This window comes from Bos indicus x Bos taurus, chromosome 1, assembly GCF_003369695.1.
Source record: "Bos indicus x Bos taurus breed Angus x Brahman F1 hybrid chromosome 1, Bos_hybrid_MaternalHap_v2.0, whole genome shotgun sequence".
NCBI classification, from domain to species: domain Eukaryota; kingdom Metazoa; phylum Chordata; class Mammalia; order Artiodactyla; family Bovidae; genus Bos; species Bos indicus x Bos taurus.
The window spans coordinates 64,345,278-64,354,509 of NC_040076.1; positions in this window are offsets into that span (position 1 = coordinate 64,345,278).

Sequence of the window (9,232 nt, forward strand, 5' to 3'; positions counted from 1 at the left end):
ACTCCCTCTTCTCCTGCCCTCAATTTTTCCCAGCATCAGGGACTTTTCCAGTGAGTCATCTGTTTGGATCAGATGACCAAGAATGATCAGATGATCAGATGACCATCTGCCAAAGAAGAAGAAATCTGTCACTACTTCCACCTTTTCCCCTTCTATTTGCCATGCAGTAATGGGGCCAGATGTCACAATCTTAGTTTTTTAATATGGCAAGTAGATGGGGAAAAAAAGGAAATAGTGACAGACTCTTTTCTTGGGCTCCAAAATCACTGCAGATGTGACTGCAGCCATGAAATTAAAGACGCTTGCTGCTTGGAAGAAAAGCTATGGCAAACCTAGATAGCATATTAAAAAAAAAAAAACAGAGACATTACTTTGCCAACAAAGGTATAGTCAAAGCTATAGCTTTTCCAGTAGTCATGTACAGATGTAAGAGTTGGACCATAAAGAAGGTTGAGCACCAAAGAATTGGTGCTTTCGAACTGTGGTGTTGGGGAAGACTCTTGAGAGTCCCTTAGACTGCAAGCAGATCAAACCAGCCAATCCTAAAGGAAATCAACTGAATATTCATTAAAAGGGCTGATGCTGAAGTTCTAATACTTTGGCCACCTCATGCGAAGAGGCTGACTCACTGGAAAAGGCCCTGATGCTGGGAAAGATTGAAAGCAAGGGCTAAACAGACAATAGAGGATGAGATGGTTGGATGGCATCACTGACTCAATGGACATGAGTTGAGCAAACTCTAGGAGATGGTGAAGGACAGGGAATCCTGGCGTGCTGCAGTTCATGGGGTAGCAAAGAGTCGGACATGACGGATCAACTGAACAACAACAATAACAGAAGACAAAGCATTATATAGTGATAAAGGAATCAATACAAGAAGAGGATACTACCCTCATTAACATATATGCACCTGATATACAGAGCAAATACTGACAGATGCAATAGGAGAAACTGACAAAACAATAAAATAGGGGACTTTAACACTCCACTTATATAATGGACATATTATTTAGGCAAAAAATCAATAATGCAATAGTGGTCTTAAATGAACAATAGATTAGTTGAACTTAATACATACAGGACATCCATCCAAAACCAGCAGAATACTGATTATTTTCAAGTGCACATGGAACATTCTCCAGAATAGATCACATCAGGACAAAAGAAGTTTCAACAAATTTAACAAGATAGAAATTACATCAAGCATGTTTTGTAACCACGATGGTATGAAAGGAAAAACTAATTACAGAAAAAAAAATGAGAAAAGTGCAAACAATGGAAACATACAACTAAAAACATCAATGGGTCAATGAAGAAATCATTGAGGAAATCAGAAACTAACCTGACAAATGTAAATGGAAACACAATCATCGAAAAATCTATGGGATGCAGCAAAAGCACTTCTCAGAGTTACATTTATAGCTATATTTGAAACAAAAGAAAAATCTCAAATAAACAACATAACTTTCCATCTAAAGAAATCAGAAAAAGAACAAATGAAGCCCAAAGTCAGCAGAAAGAAGGAAATAACAAAGATCAGAGAGGAAATATATAACATAGAGATCAAAACTAAAGAAAAAAAAGATCAATGAAACCAAGAGGTTGTTCTTTGAAAAGATAAACAGAATTGATAAACCTTTAGTCAGTGTTAGCCAATCTCATCAAGAATGAAAGAGAGTGGGCCCAAATCAACAAAACAAGAAATGACAGAGGTATCAAAACAGGAAATAACAAATGTTATCACAGAGATTAAAAAAAAATTGTAAAAGAATACCATGAACAGTTTAATACCAACAAATTTTACAACCTAGAAGAAATGGACACATTTCTAAAATCATACAAACTTCCAAGACTGAATCAAGAAGAAATTGAATCAGGAAGAAATTGACAATCTGAATATACCAATCACCTGTAGTAAATAGAATTGATAATAAAAATATCACAGCAAACAGAAGTTCTGAACCAGACGGCTTCACAGGGGAATACTACCAAACATATAAAGAAGAGTTAATACCTATACTTTTCAAAATATCCCAAAATGTTGAAAAGGGACAGAACATTTCCACATTGATTCTGTGAGGCTACCATTACCCTGATATCCAACACCAGACAAAGATAAAAAAGAAAATTATAGGCCAATACTTTTTATGAATATAGATGCAAACACCCTAAACAATATATTAGCAAACTGAATCCAACAATATAAAAAAAGGATTACACACCATAATCAAGTGGGATTTATTCTAAGGATGCAAGGATGGTTCACAAATCAATCACTGTTACACCACATTAACAAGTGAAAGGATAAAAATCACACAATTATCACAACAGAGAAAAGCATTTGACAAAACTCAACATCCTTTCATGATTAAAAACTCTCAAAGTGCCAACGTAATAAAGGCCATCTATGACAAACCCACAACTAACATTATATTCAATGGTAAAAAACTGAAAGCGTTTCCTCTAAAATCAGAAACAAGACAAAAATGTCTACTCTTGCCACATATATTTAGCAAATTATTGGAAATTCTAGCAAGAGCAATTAGACAAGAAAAACAGGGAAAGATCATCCAAACTGGAAGGGAAGAAGTAAAATTGTCACTATTTGCAGATGACATGATACTGTATATAAAAAACCCTAACATCTCCACCAAAAGCTATTGAAACTAATGAATTAACTCAGTAAAGTTGCCAGACACAAGATTAATATATAGAAATCTGTTGCTTTTGTACACACAAATACTATCAGGAAGAGAAATTAAGGAAACAATCCCATTTACAGTCACACTAAAAAGAATAAAATACCTAGAAATAAACTTCACGAAAGAAGTGAAACAACTATGCTTTGAAATGATAATATATACTTATGAAAGAATTTGAAAATGATATAAAGAAATGGAAAGATATCCTGTGTTTTTGGGTTGGAAGAATTAATATTGTTTAAATGAAGATACTACCCAAAGCAATCTACAGATTTAATATAACCACTATCAAAATAGCCAGGATATTTTTCACATAACTAGAACAAATAATCCTAGAACAACTAGAACAAAAAATTTATATGGAGCCACAGAAGATCCCAAATTATCAAAGCAATCCTGAAAAAAGAAAGAACAAAGCTGGAGGTATAACTCATCCAGACTTCCGGACTATAGTACAAAGCTACAGTAATCAAAACAGCATGTTACTGGCACAGAAACATACATAGACCAATGGAACAGAATAGAGAGCTCAGAAATAAACTCACACATCTACGGCCAATTAATCCAGAACAAAGGAGGCAAGAATATACAATGAAGAAAAGACAGTTTCTTCAACAAAAGACAGTTTCTTTGAGAAAACTGGACAGCTACATATAAAACAAAGTAATTAGAATTTTACTTCACACTATATACAAAAATAAAATGGCTCAAAGACCTAAATTTAAGACATGAAATAATAACACTTCTAGAAGAGAACATTGATGGTAAACTCTTTGATGTAAATTATACTAATATTTCTTTGGATCAGTCTCCTAAGGCAAAAGATATAAAAGCAAAAATAGACAAATGGGACCAAATTAAACTTAAGAGCTTTTGCCAACAAAGGAAATGACTGACAAAATGAAAAGGCAATCTACAACCGAAGAAAACATTTGTAAATGATATGACAGATTAGTGATTAGTGTCCAAATTTATAAACATTTCATATAACTCAACATCAAAACCCCAAGAACCCAGTTAGAAGATGGGCAGAAAATCCAAATTGACATTTTTCCAAAGAAGATATACAGATGGCCAACAGGCACATGAATAAAAATCCTCAACATTACTTATCATCAGAGAAAGGTGAATCAAACCACACAATGAGATATTACCTTACACCTGTCTAAAACTGGCTACCATCAAAAGTATACAAACACTGGTGAGGGTGTAGAGAAAAGGGAACTCTAGTATACTGTTGGTGAGATTTTAAATTGGTATAGCCACTATGGAAAGCAGTATGTAGTTTCCTTAAAAAACTAAAAGTAGCACTACTGTATGATTCAGCAAAGCCATTGCTGGGTATATATTCAGAGAAAATGAAACCACTAATTCAAAAAGATACACACACCCAAATATTCACAGTAGCATTATTTACAATAGCCAAGATATAGAAGCAACCTCAGTATCCATCAAGAGATGAATGGATACATAAGGTGTGCTACACACACACACAGAGGAATATTCCTCATCTAAGTAAAAGACTTGAATTCAACCATGTGCAACAACATGAATTGACTTAAGAGAATATTATGCTTAGTGTAATAAAGACAAATACTCTACATTATTACTTATATGTGAATTCTGAAAAATGAATAACAAAACAGAAACAGACTCACAGATATAAAGATACAACTAGTGGCTACCAGTGGAAAGAGGGAAGTGGGGAGGGGCGAGATGGGGTATGGGATTAAAAGACACAAATTACTGTTATAAAATATGTAAGTAACAGGGATATATTGTACAACACAGGAAAAATATAGCCATTATTTTCTAATAACTTTAATTGGGCTACAATCTATTAAAATATTGAATCACTATATTGCTTACCTGAAACTAATGCAATATTGTAAATCAACTATGTTAAAAAAAAAAAAAAAAAACCCCTAAGGTTAGCATCCAGAAGAAAAAAGAGAGACTAGGAGAGGGTATCACTACAATGAAGAAAAGAATGTCACTACAGATCATATAGGCATTAAACAACTAATAAGGGAATATTTTGAGGACTTACGACAATAAATTTGGTAGTTTAGCTGGAAAGGACGATGTCCTTGAAATATAGAATTTACCAAAACAGATATGAGAATAGAAAATCTGAATAACTCCATACCCATTAAGTAAAATGAATTCATTATCAAAAAAACCTCTAGGACCAGATGTTTTAAATGGTGAATTCAAACATTTAAAGATTCCAATACCAATTCCTTCAAAAAATAAAGAGGAAACACTGAACTATTATATTTCAAGGGCCAATATAAGCATGATACCAAAAAAATGACAAAAATAAGAAAATAAGTTTACAGATCTATATTGCTCATTAATACATACGCAAAAGTCATTAACAAAATGTGACCAATTCAAATCCAGCACTACAGAAACAAAAACCTGGACAATATATCAGAGCCAAGTGGATTTATTCCAAAGATGCAAGGTTGGCTCAACATTCAACAAATCGTTAATAATTTACCATAATAATGGAGAAAAGGGGGATTATCATGATCTCAGTAACTGAAGAAAAAAATTCCACTCATTCAAGGTCAGAAATTGTAAAAACAAAAAACAAAAACTAGGAATAGAAAAATATTTCCTCCATTTGAGGAAAGCATCTATAAAAACCTAAAACTAGTATCATAGACAATGTGAAAGAGTGGATGCCCCCACCTCATACCTGAGAACAAGTCAACCCCCATCATACTTCTATTTGATTTTGTATTAATGGTTCTAAATGGTGTCATAAAGAAAGGAAAAAGCATAATGATTGGAAAGGAACAAGTAAAACTGTCCTTATTTGCAGAAAACTTTTTTTTTTTTTAACATGGAAGACCCTAAGGAATACTAAGGAGCAACTACTGGAACTATTTAACAAAGTCACGGGACATAGGGCAATATACAGAGGAAGGAAAAAATTTGCATATGCGTGTGTATGTGTATGTATTTACACACTTGTAACAATTAGAAGATGAAAATTTTTAATTTATAACAGTAATGTAAAGAAATCCTGAATATTTAATAATAAATTTAACAAAAGACATGCAAGATCTCTGCACTGAGAATTATAAAACACTGTGAAAAAGTGACCTAAATAAATAGAGAGATGTAACATGTTCATGTATTGGACCACTTAACATTATGATGATGTTGATTTGCCCTAAATTTATCTATAACAATAAAAATACCACAAACACTTTAGTAACTTTGGTAAGTTTATCTTAAATTTTATATGGTAATGGACATAGGTCAATTTTAAGCACAGTTGAATGGTCCATGCCACCTGATTGCAAAAATTTGCTGTAAAGCTTTCATCAAAACACTGTGATATTGGCATAAGGAAAGATAACTAGATAAGTGTTACAGAATAGGGAGGCCAAATTTAGGCCCAGACATATACAGTTAAATGATTTTTGACTAATGTGCCAGAGCTGTGTAGTAGGGAAAGGATCATCTTTTCATGAATGATGCTGGAACTATTGAATAAATGAAAGCAGGGAAAATGCATCTTGACACCTATATCACACCAAACAATTAATTTGCAATGGGCCTCAGAATTAAGTTGAGAGCTTAAATTACAAAGTTCCTAGAAGAAAACACAGAAGAATATCTTCATGATCTACTTGCACAGAAACCAAAAACTACTAATCATAAACAAACAAACTGATAGATGCCTACAGCTCCTTTTGGGGAGAGGTCATTCATCATTATGGCCAATGTGGACACAAAGCCCAACACAGAAAGTCTTTGGCTTACAGACCAAAAAAATAAAATGTTGTCAGCAATTTTAGCAAACAAAGAATGCCAGCATCAAGCCATCAGTCATGGCAGCTACCACCAGCGGTAAACCTCGAGGGACATTCAAGATGGAAAAAAATAGGCTATTGGCCCTAGATACTTAAAATGCATATTAAAGGAACAGTTACAGTGAAACTAGACTCCTGCATCTTCCCATACATGGAAAGGCACCAAAATTATGAACTTGAAATGCCTGGGTATTTTTTGTGTGTGTGATTAACAGCGATACAGCAGGGAAGGGGACAGGGCACAACCTTTGAAAGAATGACAGAGCCATAGGACATGACACAGACTGGGTAGAATCAACTAGGTTCAAGAAGGTAGAAGATGCGACTTCCAGAAGACCCTGAGTCTCATTATACACTCCCTGTGATTCACTTTCACTTTTCACTTTCATGCACTGGAGAAGGAAATGGCAACCCACTCCAGTGTTCTTGCCTGGAGAATCCCAAGGACAGGGGAGCCTGGCGGGCCGACGTCTATGGGGTCACACAGAGTTGGACATGACTGAAGAGACTTAGCAGCAGCAGCAGTGATACATTAACATGCTAAAAGACACATCCCCCAGCACCATGATAGATCTGAGGCTACCCACCAAAGACCAAGAACTGGCAGTGGCCCAATTCCTGGAAATCCCTACCATTTCCCCCAAAATAATTGGAATAATCCTCCCACTCATTAGCCTATGAAATTACCCCAGCCCATAAAAACTAACCACGCCACATTTGAAAGCTCACTCTCTCTTGCCTTCTGAGATGGCCCACACTCTGCCTACAGAATGTATTTTCCTCTAAATAAATACACTTCTTACCTATTACTTCATCTCCAAATTCTTGCACAACAAAGCAAGAATCTCAAATTCACTGGCAACAGCAGTAATCTCTTCATGTTCAACTACATTCCCCCCCCCCCCCCCCAGCAAAGTCTCCTTTATATCCTGGCTCCTCCCTTACCTCTCTGGAAATTTCCACAAAGCTTTCTGAGAGGCTGTTTACATACTATAGTCCTTAGCAACAGCCTTAAATAAACTGTAATTCTCAACTTTTAGGCTGTATGTTATTTTCAGTTGACAGACTTCTGGGTTAGGCTTTTGTTTTGTTTTGTTTTATCGATCATTTCTCTCAAAAGGAAAGCCTCACTACAAGCTACCTATCTCATCTCCTGTACAGAAAAAAGAACTGAGACACAGAAGTTGAGAAATGAGTCATCCATGAGCATCTGTGATGTCAGCAAGATGGCAGAGTGGGCGGCTCCAAACTCCTGTCCCTCCACATAAACACTGAAACACAAACAGCAACTGTGAGAATCAGTTTCTCCAGAACTTTTGAAAAGGGTCGAAAGTTTACAGCAACCAAACAAATGCTGAATTAAGAAAAAGGCAACTTAAAAATGGTAGGAAAGCTTTGTGGCATTTTTACTTGTTCTTGCTGCATCCCCTCCCTGGCTGAGCAGCAATCTTGACATCAGCAGCCTCTACTCCCACTGTACATCCTGTCCCTGGTTCCAGAGGGAGCAGAACAGACCTTCAGTTAAGTTCAGTTCAGTTGAGTTCAGTCGCTCAGTCGTGTCCAACTCTTTGCGACCCCATGAATCGCAGCACGCCAGGCCTCGCTGTCCATCACCAACTCCCAGAGTTCACCCAGACTCACGTCCATTGAGTCAGTGATGCCATCCAGCCATCTCATCCTCTGTCGTCCCCTTCTCCTCCTGCCCCCAATCCCTCCCAGCATCAGAGTCTTTTCCAATGAGTCAACTCTTCGCATGAGGTGGCCAAAGTACTGGAGATTCAGCTTTAGCATCATTCCTTCCAAAGAAATCCCAGGGCTGATCTCCTTCAGAATGGACTGGTTGGATCTCCTTGCAGTCCAAGGGACTCTCAAGAGTCTTCTCCAACACCACAGTTCAAAAGCATCAATTCTTCGGTGCTCAGCCTTCTTCACAGTCCAACTCTCACATCCATACATGACCACAGGAAAAACCATAGCCTTGACTAGACAAACCTTTGTTGGCAAACTAATGTCTCTGCTTTTCAATATGCTATCTAGGTTGGTCATAACTTTCCTTCCAAGGAGTAAGCCTCTTTTAATTTCATGGCTGCAGTCACCATCTGCAGTGATTTGGGAGCCCTAAAAAATAAAGTCTGACACTGTTTCCACTGTTTCCCCATCTATTTCCCATGAAGTGATGGGACCAGATGCCATGATCTTCGTTTTCTGAATGTTGAGCTTTAAGCCAACTTTTTCACTCTCCACTTTCACTTTCAAGAGGCTTTTTAGTTCCTCTTCACTTTCTGCCATAAAGGTGATGTCATCTGCATATCTGAGGTTATTGATATTTCTCCCGGCAATCTTGATTCCAGCTTGTGTTTCTTCCAGCCCAGCATTTCTCATGACGTACTCTGCATATAAGTTAAATAAGCAGGGTGACAATATACAGCCTTGACGTACTCCTTTTCCTATTTGGAACCAGTCTGTTGTTCCATGTCCAGTTCTAACTGTTGCTTCCTGACCTGCATACAAATTTCTCAAGAGGCAGGTCAAGTGGTCTGGTATTCCCCTCTCTTTCAGAATTTTCCACAGTTGACTGTGATCCACACAGTCAAAGGCTTTGGCATAGTCAATAAAGCAGAAATAGATGTTTTTCTGGAACTCTTTTGCTTTTTTGATGATCCAGCAGATGTTGGAAATTTGATCTCTGGTTCCTCT